Here is a 15,212-nt window from a genome sequence, read left to right as displayed (position 1 = left end):
CTTAAGCATCTATAAATATAAATACTAGAGCACATTTCCAATAAACTGAGGGAAGATAGTTATAAGCATACCTTGGAACACTATGGATTCAGTATCTGATCACCAGTCCAAACAAGTCATATAAATTTTTGGTTTCCTAGCACACGTAAAACTTATGTTTATACTGTAGTCTTAAGCATGCAAGAGCATTATGTCTATAAAAACAATGTACATACTTGAGTTAAAAGCTACTTTAAAATGCTAATGATAATCTAAGCCTTCAGTGAGTCCTAATTTGTTTGGTAGTGGAAGGTCTTGCCTCTATGCTGATGGTTGCTGACTGATCATGGTCATGGTTGCTGAACGTTAGGATGGCTGTGGCAATTTCTCAAAATAAGGCAATGAAGTTTGCCACATCGATTGACCTTCATTTTATGAAAAATTTCTTGGTAGCATGTGATGCTGTTTGAGAGCATTTTACCCACAGTAGAACATCTGTCAGAATTGGAGTCCGTCCTCTCAAATCCTGCCACTGCTTTTTCAACTGAATATTTTAGATGTCATTTCAACATTGTTCACAGCATCTTCACCAGGAGTAGATTTCATTTCAAGAAACCGTTATCTTTGCTCATTCATTAGAAGCAACTCCTTATCCCTTAACATTTTATCATGGTATTATAACAATCCAGTCACATCTTCAGGCTCTGCTTCTAATTCTAGTTCTCTTGCTATTTCAACATCTGAAGTTACTTCCTCCACTGAAGTCTTGAGCCCCTTTGGTTCATCCGTGAGAGTTGGAATTAACCTCTGCAAACTCCTGTTAAAGTTGATGTTTCGACCTCTTCTCATGAACCATGAATGTTCTTAATGGCAGCTAGAATGGTGAATCCTTTCCAGAGGTTTTTCAATTTATTTTGCCCAGATCTGTCACAGGAATAATTTTCTATGGCAGCTACTGCCTTACAAAATGTATTTCTTAAATAATACATTTGAAAGTTGAAATGACTCCTTGATCCATGGGAAGCAGAGTGGTTGTTCTGTTAGCAGATATGAAAAAAAACATTAATCTCCTTGTGCATCTCCATCAGAGCTCTTGGTTGGCTAGAAGCCTTTTTTGAGTAGTAGGTCTCAACAATGGGCTTAGAATATTCAGTTAATCATGCTGTAAAAGGCTGTGCTGTCATCTAGGCTTTGATTTCTATTTTTAGAGCACAGTCAGAGTAGATTTAGCACAATTTTTAAAGGACTGGAACTTCAGAAATGGTAAATGAGCACTGGCTTTAACTTCAACTCATTAGCTTGTAACAAGAGTCAGTCTGTCCTTTAAAGCTTTGAAGGCAGGCAAATAGTTGACTTCTCTAACTATGAAAGTCCTAGACGGCATTTTCTTCCAATAGATACCTATTTTGTCCACATGAAAAATCTATTTTTTAGTGTAGCTACCTTCATAAATTATCTTGGTTAGATCTTCTGGATAATTTGCTGTAGCTTCTACATCAGCCCTTGCTGCTTTGCTTTGCCTTTTTTTTTTTTTTTTTTTTTTTTGAGGTAGTAACATTTTATTTTCTCAATGTTGAGCTAAAAATTCCACACATTTGGCACATAGGTTATAAGGGGGGGAAAAGCAGAGAGACACCATTGTGTACTTCTCATGGTTTGGTACTGCAAGTCAACCATAACTTTATTTGCTATTCGCAGCTGGTAATTGCCTCTGTATTTACACTGAAAGCAGTGAGCATTGGTGTTATTCACTATACAATACTGGTGGGCATGAAGCGGCTTTCTTTCCATTCTTCTAAATGTGATCTTATTCATTTTCTCCAATACTTCTATCTTAGCTAAAAATCCACTTCATTATCTGCTGAGATGTTTAAAACAGTATTGAAGAGATCTCATTCATCAATGGCTTTCCTTACTACTCCTTTCTGGAAAAACTGTGAGATATTCTATAGTCATAGAAAAACAGTTCCAGTCCATTAAGACAAGTTGATTCTTCTGACTGACTGATGTCAAACAACCAGATCTTACTAACATGCCACAGTATGTTTTACTTTCTGAGGTTAGTATAAAAAATGTACATTCATTACATAACTGTGGCATCAAATGAAGGGTTTGTTAGTAGTTTTCTTTCATTCCTTCACTACTGAGCTTTACTTCTGTTAATTTAGGGGCTGGAACATAATCATGACCAATAAAAGACATAACTAAAATATATTTTTTGTTTTCAAATGTACAACTATTGGACAAGGAATTCCCGTTCTCCGCATTCTTGTGAGATTCTGCATGTTGCTTTCTGCCTACATGTGGATAATCTTATGTGGACTTAGTTTACTGAAGTGATCTTTAAACCTAAGATCATCTTTAATGTATCTGTCATGATTCTTCAACTCATTAAGGGTTGTTGTAAATACCATAATGGCACATTCTGTAAGCATAACTTGACTATATTTCTTTTTATGCTCCATACTCTTTCTGTATACATGAAAGACAATAGATTTCTCTCCTGTACTAATAGTCAGTGATTGTCTCGAACATTCCAGAGTTGACCATTTTTGTACATAAGAAAGCATGTCTCAGGATCAACCGTGTTTTCTACAGTAGAATGTTCCTTTTACTTATGGAGGCAGGCACTTTGATGTTCTTCTGAGTAGGCATGATGTTTTGAAGCATCAAATCTTTGTTTGGTAGTTTTAAATCCATTCTGTCTTCTACTGAAACGCAGGTGCAAAATTGTCCATTCTTGCTGGATCCTTTCTCCCACATACTACTTCATGATGTTTGCTGGTAATGCGTTTTCCTTTTCCAATAAAACCCTTTTTGGGAGTGGGAACTGGTTTTGCTAGTCAGTAGAGATCATCATGAGTATCCTGCCAGTCAGCCTCATCTTCAGAGCTATTACTGTCTTCATCAGGATGTATTTTTCAATAATTTTCAAAGGAAATAGAAATGTTTCTATCTATTGAATTTTCTTTTCTTTATGCCTAAGTTGTGCATCATCATATTCTTTGCACATATTCCATCTATAGTATCTGAGCCAACATTAGGTCATTGGCAGTGTCAATGTTTTCTCCAGTAATAAATGGTCTTTTAACAATAGCTACTTCAGGAAAAGCGACAGCTTCTTCCTCTTACTGCAGTTCTTTGACCAACTGTTCACTCATTATATCAGCTAAAGCGTAAGATGTTGTCATTTGAAGGGTAGCCCCGGAACACTTACTGGGTCCCCAGGCCACCTCTGGTTTGGGTTTAGGCAATGTCACTCCTGCCAGATTTATTCGGGGAAGAAGTTCAGCAACAAGAACATAGCAGAGAGGTGGTAGGATAGGAAGCAGGCTCCACCAAGGAGATAGGTGGGTTCAGGGCAACCAGAGCTGAAGTGACAGATCCATCTTGCATTTTTGTGTGATGAAGATAGCTCTGTCCCTAAGCCTCATGAATCAACCTCTGCCAGCTTCAGGCTTTTCTCCTCCGCATCTTCCTCACTGCTCTCAGCCTTCACAGAATAGAAGAGAGTTAGGGCCTTGCTCTGGATTCGGCTTCGGCTTAAGGGGTTGTTGGAGCTAGTTTGATCTTCTATCCAGACCACTAAATTTCCTCATCAGTAATAAAACTGTCTTTCTTTCATATATATATATATATATAATTGCATTTTAGGTTCTAGGGTACATGTAAAGAACATGCAGGATTGTTGCATAGGTACATACATGGCAATGTGGTTTACTGCCTCCATCATCATCACCTGTATCTGGTATTTCTCCCCATGTTATCCCTCCCCAACTCCCTAACCCCCCACTATCCCTCCCCTAGTCCCTGCCTATAGACCTCAGTGTGTGATGCTCCCTTCCCTTTGTCCATGTGTTCTCATTGTTCAACACCTGCCTATGAGTGAGAACATGTGGTGCTTGATTCTCTGTTCCTGTGTCAGTTTGCTGAGACTGATGGTTTCCAGGTTCATCCATGTCCCTACAAAGGACACGAACTCATTGTTTTTTATGGCTGCATAGTATTCCATGGTGTATATGTGCCACATTTTCCCTGTCCAGTCTATCATCAGTGGGCATTTGGGTTGGTTCTAAGTCTTTGCTATTGTAAACAGTGCTGCAATGAACATACATGTGCATGTGTCCTTATACTAGAACGATTTATAATCCTTTGGAACATATACCCAGTAATGGAATTGCTGGGTCAAATGGAAATTCTATTTCTAGATCCTTGAGGAATCGCCACACTGTCTTCCACAATGGTTGAACTAATTTACACTCCTACCAACAGTGTAAAAGTGTTCCTATTTCTCCACATCCTCTCCAGCATCTGTTGTCTCCAGATTTTTTAATGGTCGCCATTCTAACTGGCATGAGATGGTACCTCAATGTAGTTTTGATTTGCATTTCTCTAATGACCAGTGATGCATGAGCATTTTTTTCATATGTTTGTTGGCCTCATATATGTCTTCTTTTGTAAAGTGTCTCTTCATATCCTTTGCCCACTTTTGAATGGGCTTGTTTGGTTTTTTTCTTGTAAATCTGTTTTAGTTCTTTGTAGATTTTGTATATAAGTTCTTGGTCAGATGGGTAGACTGCAAAAATTTTTTCCCATTCTGTTAGTTGCCAGTTCACTCTAATGATTGTTTCTTTTGCTGTGCAGAAGATCTGGAGTTTAATTAGATCCCATTAGTCTGTTTTGGCTTTTGTTGCCAATGCTTTTGGTGTTTCGGTCATGAAGTCCTTGCCTATGCCTATGTCCTGAATGATTTTGCCTAGGTTTTCTTCCAAGGTTTTTATGGTGTTAGGTCTTCTGTTTAAGTCTTTAATCCATCTGGGGTTAATTTTAGTGTAAGGTGTCAGGAAGGGGTCCAGTTTCTGCTTTCTGCACATGGCTAGCCAGTTTTCCCAACACCATTTATTAAATAGGAAATCCTTTCCCCATTGCTTGTTTTTGTCAGGTTTGTCAAAGATCAGATGGTTGTAGATGTGTGGCATTGCCTCCAAGGCAATGTTCTGTTCCATTGGTCTATATCTCTGTTTTTGTACCAGTACCATGCTGTTTTGATTACTGTAGCCTTGTCGTATAGTTTGAAGTCAGGTAGCATGATGCCTCCAGCTTTGTTCTTTTTGCTCAGAATTGACTTGGCTATGCGGGCTCTCTTTTGGCTCCATATGAAGTTTAAGGTGGTTTTTTGCAGTTCTGTGAAGAAGGTCATTGGTAGCTTGATGGGGATAGCATTGAATCTGTAAATTACTTTGGGCAGTATGGCCATTTTCACGATATTGAGTCTTCCTAACCATGAGCATGGAATGTTTCTCCACCTGTTTGTGTTGTCTCTAATTTCCTTGATCGGTGGTTTGTAGTTCTCCTTGAAGAGGTCCTTTACATTGTTAGTTGTATTCCTGGGTATTTTATTCTCTTTGTAGCAATTGTGAATGGGAGTTTGCTCATTATTTGGCTGTTAGTCTGTTATTGGTGTGTACAAATGCTTGTGACTTCTGCACATTGATTTTGTATCCCAAGACTTTGCGGAAGTTGCTTATCAGTTTAAGGAGATTTTGGGCTGAGATGATAGGGTCTTCTAAATATACAATCATGTCATCTGCAAATAGAGACACTTTGACTTCCTTGTTTCCTAATTGAATACGCTTTTTTTCTTTTTCTTGCCTAATTGCTCTGGCTAGAACATCCAGCTCTATATTGAATAGGAGTGGTGAGAGAGGGCACCCTTCTCTAGTGCTGGATTTCAAAGGGAATGCTTCCAGTTTTTGCCCATTCAGTATGATATTGGCTGTGGGTTTGCTGTAAATAGCTTTTATTATTTTGAGATACATTCCATCAATACCTAGTTTATTGAGAGTTTTTAGCATAAAGGCTGTTGAATTTTGTCAAAGGCCTTCTCTGCATCTATTGAGATAATCATGTGGTTTTTGTCTTTGGTTCTGTTTATGTGGTGAATTACGTTTATAGACTTGCTTATGTTGAACCAGCCTTGCATCCCCGGGATGAAGCCTACTTGATGGTGATGGATAAGCTTTTTGATATGCTGTTGCAATTGGTTTGCCAGTATTTTATTGAAGATTTTTGCATCGATGTTCATCATGGTTATTGAACTGAAGTTTTCATTTCTTGTTGAGTCTTTGCTGGGTTTTTGTATTAGGATGATGTTGGTCTCATAAAAAGATTTGGGGAGGATTCCCTCTTTTTGTATTGTTTGGAATAGTTTCAGAAAGAATGGTACCAGCTCCTCTTTGTATGTTTGGTAAATTAGGCTGTGAACCCATCTGGACCTGGGCTTTTTTGGTTGGTAAGCTATTAATTGCTCCCTCAATTTCAGCCCTTTTCATTAGTCTATTCAGGGTTTCAACTTCTTTCTGGTTTAGGCTTGGGAGTGTGTAAGTGTCCAGGAATTTATCCATTTCTTCCAGGTTTACTGGTATATGTGCATAGAGCTGTTTGTAGTAATCTCTGAAGGTAATTTGTATTTCTGTGGAATCTGTGGTGATATCCCCTTTATCATTTTTTATTGCATCTATTTGATTATTCTCTCTTTTCTTTTTTGTTAATCTAGCTAGTGGCCTATTTTGTTGATCTTTTCAAAAAACCAGCTCCTGGATTTATTGACTTTTTGAAGTGTTTTTTTTTTGTGTCTCTATCTCCTTCAGTTCTGTTTTCATCTTAGTTATTTCTTGTCTTCTGCTAGGTTTTGAGTTTTTTATCTTGCTCCTCTAGCTCTTTCAATTTTGATGATAGGGTGCCGATTTTATCTCTTTCCTTGCTTCTCATGTGGACATTTATTGCTATAAAATTTCTTCTAGACACTGCTTTAAATGTGTCACAGAGATTCTGGTACGTTGTGTCTTCGTTCTTGTTGGTTTCGAAGAACATCTTTATTTCTGCCTTCATTGCATGGTTTATCCATTCAACATTCAAGAACCAGTTGTTCAGTTTCCATGAAGTTGTGCAGTTCTGAATTAGTTTCTGGATTTTGAGTTCTAATTTGATTGCACTGTGGTCTGAGAGACTATTTGTTATGATTTCCATTCTTTTGCATTTGCTGAGGGGTGATTTATTTCCAATTATGTGGTCAGCTTTAGAGTAGGTGTGATGGGGTGTTAAGAAGAATGTATATTCTGTGGGTTTGGGGTAGAGAGTTCTGTAAATGTCTATTAGGTTTGCTTGGTCCAGGTCTGAGTTCAAGTCCTGGATATCCTTGTTAATTTTCTGTCTCATCAATCTGTCTAATATTGACAGTGGAGTGTTAAAGTCTCCCACTATTATTATGTGAGAGTCTAAGTCTTTTTGTAGGTCATTAAGAACTTGCTTTATATATCTGGGTGTTCCTGTATTGGGTGCATTTATATTTAGGATCATTAACTCTTCTTATTGCATTGGTCCTCTTACCAGTACATAATGCCCTTCTTTGTCTCTTTTGATCTTTGTTGGTTTAAAGTCTATTTTAACAGAGACTAGAATTGCAACTCCTGCTTTTTTTTTGCTCTCCATTTGCTTGGTAAATCTTCCTCCATCCCTTTTTTTGAGCCTGTCTGTATCCTTGCATGTGAGATGAGTTTCCTGGATAGAGCACACCAATGAGTTTTGAATTTTTATCCAATTTACCAGTCTGTGTCTTTTGATTGGGGCATTTAGCCCATTTACATTTAAGGTTAATATTTTTATGTGTGAATTGATACTGCCATTTTGATTCTAGCTGGTTGTTTTGCCCATTAGTTGACACAATTTCTTCATTGGGTCAATACTCTTTACCATTTGGTACGTTTTTGGAGTGGCTGGTATTGGTTGTTCCTTTCTATGTTTAGTGTTTCTTTCAAGAGCTCTTGTAAAGCAGGCCTGGTGGTGATGAAATCTCTGAGCAATTGCTTGTTGATAAAGGATTTTATTTCTCCTTTGCTTATGAAGCTTACTTTTGCTGAATATGAAATTCTAGGTTCAAAGTTCTTTTCTTTAAGGATGTTGAATATTGGCCCCCATTCTCTTCTGGCTTGCAGGGTTTCTGCTGAGAGATCTGCTGTGAGTCTGATGGGCTTCCCTTTGTGGGTAACCCAATGTTTCTCTCTGGCTGCCCGTAGCATTTTTTCCTTCATTGCAACCCAGGTGAATCTGACGATTATGTGCCTTGGGGTTTCTCTTCTTGAGGAATATCTTTGTGGTGTTCTCTGTATTACCTGGAGTTGAATATTGTCCTGCCTTGCAAGGTTGGGGAAGTTTTCCTGGATAATATCCTGAAGAGTATTTTCCAGCTTGGATTCATTCTCTTCGTCACATTCAGGTACATCTATCAAATGTAGATTAGGTCCTTTCTCATAATCTCATATTTCTTTTAGACTTTATTCATTTCTTTTTACCCTTTTTTCTCTAATCTTGCCTTCTGATTTTATTTCATTGAGTTGATCTTCAATCTTGGATATCCTTTCTTCTGCTGGGTCAATTAGGCTATTGAATCTTGTGTATGCTTCACAAAGTTCTTATGGTGTGTTTTTCAGCTCCATCAATTCATTTATATTCCTATCTAAGCTGTTTATTCTCTTTAGCATTTCATCAAACCTTTTTTTCAAGGTTCTTAGCTTCTTTGCATTGGGTTAGAACATGATCTTTTAGCTCAGAGAAGTTTGTTATTACCCACCTTCTGAAGCCTGTTTCTTTCAATTCATCAGACTCATTCTCCATCCAGCCTTGTTCCCTTGCTGGTGAGGAGTTGTGATCCCTTGGAGGAGGAGAGGTGTTCTGGTTTTGGATATTTTCATCCTTTTTGTGCTGGTTTCTTTCCATCTTTTTGGATTTATCTACCTGTGGTCTCTGTGGTTGGTGACTTTCAGATGGGGTCTCTGAGTGGACGTCCTTTTTGTTGCTGATGAAGTTATTTCTTTCTGTTCCTTAGTGTTCCTTCTAACAGCCAGCTTCCCCTGCTGTAGGACTGCTGGAGGCCCACTCCAGACCCTGCTTGCCTGGGGATCACCTGCAGCGGCCTCTGCATTTTCACTGGGAACTGCAATCCAGAGCTCAAAACTGTCTTGCTTTCTTATCATTTGTATGTTCACTGGGGTAGCACATTTAATTCCCTTCAAGAACTTTTCTTTACATTCACAACTTGGTGAACTGTTTGGTGGAAAAAATCTAGCTTTTGGCCTATCTTGGCTTTCAACATGCCTTCCTCTTTAAGCTTAATTGTTTCTAAGTCGATTTAAAGTTAGAGATGAGTGACTCTTCCTTTTACTTGAATACTTATAGGCTATTGTAGAGTTTTTAATTTGTCTCATTTCAATATTGTGTCTCAGGGAATAGGAAGGTGCAAGGAGAAGAAGAGAGATAGTAACAACCAGTTAGTGGAACTGTCAAAAACACACAATGTTTACCTATTGTGTTTGCCATCTTATATGGGCGGGATTCGTGGTATCCCAAAACAATTATAATAGTAACATCAAAGATCACTGACCACACGTCACCATAATAGGTATAATATTAATTTTAAAAGTTTAAAGTATTACAAGGATTACCAAAATTTGACAGAGAGATATGAAGTATATACATGACATTGGAAACATGGGCCTGATAGACTTGCTCAATGCAGGGTTGCCACCATGTCTGTGAAGCACCACAAAGTGAAGTACAAAAAATGGAGGTATACCTATAATTAATGTTCACTATGTAATCTAAATGGAAATTAAATATAGGAGTTCATAACCTAAATTCATCTTAGACACCCTTTAATCCAAGGAGGTAGGAGGACAGAGACCATCAATTTGGTAATCAGAAAGATATATATGTACCTTTAGCATGTTCTTCTTCCCCTAGACTCAATTGGGAATAATGTTTAAATACATGTTTTTTCTTACATGCCTAGTTTGAATAACAGTTATACAACTTTATGCTACTTGCAGCTCTTGATCTTCATTATTAACAGTTAAGTGTTCTTTGGGGGCTGTTTTAAGACATGCTTTACATTATGGGTATTGATGTCACCTCTTTTTCACACTGAATGAAGCTGCAGCCTTCCTTAGATAGTAAGGTTTTCCAAATTCTAACCTCTAGTTAGATGCAAATCAGAGCATTTTGAGGGCATGTATCGTGTCTTATTTTATAAACAAGTTAAATAGATAATTAGTATCTTAGTTTGGGATGCCGTAACAACTTAACATAAACTGGTCACTTACAAACAGCAGAAATATATTTCTCAGAGGCCTGGTGGCTGGAAGTCCAAGATCAGGGTACCAGCATGCTCAGTTCTGGTGAGGGCTCTCTTCCAGGATATAGACTGCCAGTTTTTCCCTGTAGCTTCACATAATAGAAATTGATTGAGCTAACTCTATTCCTCTTTGTATAAGAACACTAATCCCATCATAGGGGTTCCACCCTCATGACCTAATTACCTCTCAAAGGGCTCACTTCCTAATACCATTCTGTTGGGGGTTAGGGTTTCAACATAAGAATTCAGTGGGGGAGAGGTTACATAAACACACAATCCATGATAGTGGAGTAATTGGTGAATTCTTCCCCTGTTTGCATCTGAATGGTTTATAAAATCCCTCTAGGTGAGATAGCATATTGTATGGAATCATAGGAAGAGATTTTAGCATGTGAGTCACAGTGAGACAGAAAGCACATAGGATTTGTATTAAGACAGGCATGAGTTCATTTCCTAGCTCTGAAAAACAGGGTTGAAGATTCCTGAACCTTCTGAACTCCAGCATAGAAAATCTGGTCCTAAACCAATTATCTAGTTACATCTTTATCTATAGAATATATATCATTTCAAGTCGTCTGCTTCAAGAAATGAAATTGGGACAATTGACACTGATCATTAGCTGCTTTCTGTAAATCAGTAAAACAAAATTATTACTTTTTTCTTAAATTCAAATGTTATTTGTATTCTATAGATCTTATTAATTTTCCTCCAAATGTAGTATTGATTTGCATGATGTTGAGCAAATCAAAATGTGTACTATTCTAGCATATCAAATCTGCCCTAGCAAAATTTGACAGGTCATCTTTTAATATTTCCCTACTCCTGCTTAACAATCCTCAGTATCTCTATTGTCTCACACCTGCACATGGCCTCTGGGTGACTACGATATAGGAAGAATCCTGTTTTCTGGACTTTCATTTATTTCTTTCTGACTTATCATACATCAAACCGTCAATATGTAAATGCTCTTTGTGACAGCTTTTGAATTATTTCATGTCTGAATTTTGACAGCAGGAATAATAGTTTTAATGACAGATATGCATCTTCCCAGTAAGTAAGAAAAGATGGGAATGCAATGTTTCTCTTTACTTTATAAGAGTGAATTGTTATTTGTCATTTATTAACATTATTTTGACTATTCTCATCATCAATCATTTTTCATGACCAGACTTTATTCTTTGGCAGCACATCTCCGATTTTCTGTTGAGAAATCCCCTCTGGGAGACATTAGTTCAGCTACTGAGGGACATTCTGTTTCCTTTTACAGGCAATGACTGCGCAGACTGCAAGAGGCCTGTTTTGGACATTAGTTGTTAATGTAAGTAATAATGATAACGAATTGCCCACTTGAATGTTGTATACATATTTCCAAAAGGGTTGCCTTTTAAAAATAGATGATTAATAGAACAGGCTTTGGACAAGTGTGATCTCTGAATGAAGGCATTTTCTCGTTTATTAACAGCCACAGGTGTTCTAAGTCCCTGTCTTCCAGGCCAGTGACCCTGATTGTAAAGGCCACTTTACATACTGCCTTTTCATGACTTCTGGCTTTCTCATGATGGATTAAAACAACAAAGGAGTCAGAAGGAAAAAAGGGAGGGGGAGCTGATGGGAGGCAAACGCAATGAGTCATTGCATTGCTTTTTCTGTAGTCTCTGGTTCCTGGTGAGAGGTGAGAACAGCATCCTGGTGGCCTCCCATAGAGATGGAGGTTGGTTGTCCAAATCCCTCTCTCTGCTTGAACAGCTCACAAAGAACTAGTGTGTGCTATGCTGGTAATCCAGCTCATCTGTTTCATATGCCTCCTGTGAGACTGGGGAAAAAAATAGGTAAAATACCCTAGAGAAGCTTGAAATGACTGATGATATTGTCATGTGGTATCTCTTGGGCTTGCATATTAAGTCCTGCTTCTCTCTGCTCTGTCTCCTACTCCTTCTGGAAAATAATTTAAGGTCAAACAGGATAGCTTGTTAGGTAGAAAGCAGAAATGTATACATTATAGGTTAAATCTGATTTTTGTTTTCCTCTGGGAGAAATAGACTAAGGACATAAAAATCAGGGCACAGACCCAGGTTTTCCTTAGCAGGACTGATTTTGAGAAAATGGTAGAGTTAGAAAATCAATACCTTGTGCTTTGGTTCTGTACTATGTTTTCAATGTTACAATACAATTTAACTTATAATGTCTATGTGTCATTTAGTTGTTCTTATGTTCCATGAATTACTTTATTATTCAAAAACGATGTCAATCATTTTTGCCCAGTTTACAAGTAACATAGGCTTTGAGGAAAAAGAGTAAAGCAACAAACTTATTTGAAAATATAAAGTTGGGATGGAGTCAGACTCTGAATGGATCTGAACATTGGGCATTTTCTGAGGATTGATGACCAGCTAGGAGGAGTTGATGGTCCTTGGCTGAAACTTGGGCCATTAACTCCAGCCAGTCATTAATTGCCTGGAAATGTCCTGGGCTGAGGTCATTATTGCTATTATAAACTGAATTAATGCCTTGTGCTTTGGCCAATAAGATTATTTGAATTGTCTTTATTCTCCATTCAATTTATAATTATAAAAATGTACCGGAGGCAATCAGACCAGATGATAGATTAATCACATGCAAAATTACATTTTAAATGAATTTTTTTGGATTAATACAGCTACTAAAGCATTTGAAGAAGTTGATTTCTCTGTGTTGGCATTCACTGAAGTTGATTTGCTATGCTGTACCCCAATTCCTCCACCTTACTTCCTGTGATTGGTTCAAATTCAAGTAAATACATTGAATGAGATTTTCAATTCACAATGTACAGATTCAACTTCCTAGGAGACATAATACTTTGATTTTGGGATATGAAAAATTGGGATGGGTGAGCATGGGGATAGCAGAGTGGGCAGGTGTGGAAAGAATATAAATCCATGAATAAAAATCTATATAAAACCTAAAATGTTTATATACAGACACAATTGCTTGACTTTGTGTTGTATTTTCCAGTTTTACAATTATTTTTATATTTATTATTTAACTTTACTGTTTCAGTAATGTTTTCAGTGAAGTATGACAGATATTATGATTTCATTTTATAGGAGAAAATTGAGGTCTGAAACTTTAAGCAATTTGCCTTGTGTGGCATCATTACAGATGACCAAAGCTAGAGCTGTCCTCAATCCAAGGTTGTTTCTCCAGTGTTAGTCTATAGCAAGGTTCATTATTTTGTTCGGGGATGTTCTTTTAAATTTTCATACTGACAGTGACTCAGTATCACTATTAAGTGTTAGAGTGGCTTTACATGCCTTTTTCAAGGTATGTCCAAACTTCTTGAGTTCTCTAGAGGAAGGGCACTATAGAGCTAATAAGCAATACAGCATTTTGATGCTTCAGGATGAGATGATCAATTTGCTGCTTTATCTTCTCAGGGTCTGCTTATTTGTTTTGTTCTTAAGCATTCATATTTGTCTTAACCTAGAACCTAATTAGGGAAATTATTGTATTTATATGATGTTTCTATATGTCTGTATTCTAGTCTATATGTGGAAAGCCTCCTAAATAAAGAAACCTGCTGTGATATAACCAGAATGTTATTGGCATACTACAGCAAGGAAGAACAATTAAAAAGAAGTCCTGAAAAATTATTTGCAAATTAATTAACCAAGAAAGAATAAGTTTTTATTATTTATGAATTGGTCTAAGAAGTTCTTAGGCTATGGTAACAGAAGGAGAATGAACATTTGGATGGATTAATTTTTTTTTTTTAAGGGAAGGGTCAATGCAAACTAGATAATATTGTGAGCTAAGAAGTATTATGCAAACCATATGGCATTCTGCAGTATAATTGCAAAGTGATTGTTCTTATTCTTACATACGTTGTGGGGGTGATTGTTCCTATACTTCCTCCTGAACCTCTTTTTGTGGCCAACCTCTGGCCAGACCAGAGGGGCAGGCAGAAAAGACTCTAATTCCAGGTCTACAATACTGTTAGAATCTCTAGATAATACTTTGTGTCAGAAACAACAAACAACAGTTTAGAGTCAGACTAGGGTCTCTTCTTTGTTGCTCCTTTCATCATATAAGGAGTTGGATTATGTGATAAGATAGTGACTATGCAGAAACATTGATGACTCCAGAGAGTCCACACTTGGCAATTGCAAAGTTCACAAAAACTGAGAGCAGAATGATTAGCATCCAGAACAAGGAAACACATCACAGTCTATTGGGGTCTACTTGGAAGCACCAGGTGAATCTCTTAGAGGTGAATTGTTGTATTTGGCCAGTAGTGTTTCTCCAAGTGCATCTGAAGTGTTAGCAATGACACAGATACCACATTGATAAACTGAGAGAAAATCTAAAACTATGACTTTGATAATTACTTCTTGAACTGAAGAGTTTAGATTGGTCCAATGAGCTTTCAGAGCTGTGAAAATATCATTCATAACATCAGGTAAGATTTAATTTCCTACCACCCTTTCCAATTGTATAAATTTCTCACTACCTTTTGCAATTATACAATTGCAAAAGACCGCATTATAGGAATTATTGCATGGATAGTGCATATACAAAAGTAAATTAGTGATTCTTCTGGGTAATTCTTCAGAGTAGCCCCTGTGGCTTCATTTTTTAATTCCTGGGCACATGCTATAAGGAAACCTGTCTGCCACGGGATATAAAGAAAAGCCTGTCATAATTACCTAATAAATGCAACTGGTTTATTTCTGAGAAACAGGCAAAGGATGGGTTCCATAAACAAAATGGTGCTTAAGAGGGCACAGACTATGTGGTAGTGTAGGAATCATTTAACATGGCAGCTGTGCCAGTTATCTCTTTCGGGAAGGGCAGATTCTCTGGAGCTGAACAACTCCTGTAAAGCAGTTGAAGAGTTTCTGGAGGGTGAAAGTTAACTGTGCAGAAAATAATAGCTCCAATATTTATTCCTTACCCTGTTACATGTCTGACCTGTATGGACAGTACTGTAATGATTTTTACAGAAGCGCTTTGTTCTTCCAGGTCAGAGTCTATTTTTTTTTTTTTTTTTTTTTTTTTTTTTTTTTTT

The 15,212-nt window shown here is 37.4% G+C and overlaps 1 pseudogene; it reads right to left on the bottom strand.

Annotated features, from left to right (window-relative positions):
• Window positions 1-1,740: 1,740 nt before the first annotated feature.
• LOC116551134 overlaps window positions 1,741-15,212 on the bottom strand; it is a 117,366-nt pseudogene continuing 103,894 nt past the window's right edge.

Source organism: Sapajus apella, unplaced genomic scaffold (genome assembly GCF_009761245.1).
Source record: "Sapajus apella isolate SASKATOON/1434 unplaced genomic scaffold, GSC_monkey_1.0 scaffold9, whole genome shotgun sequence".
NCBI lineage: Eukaryota > Metazoa > Chordata > Mammalia > Primates > Cebidae > Sapajus > Sapajus apella.
Note: the sequence above shows the minus strand (reverse complement) of the source record. Positions and strands in the feature narration are given on the sequence as shown.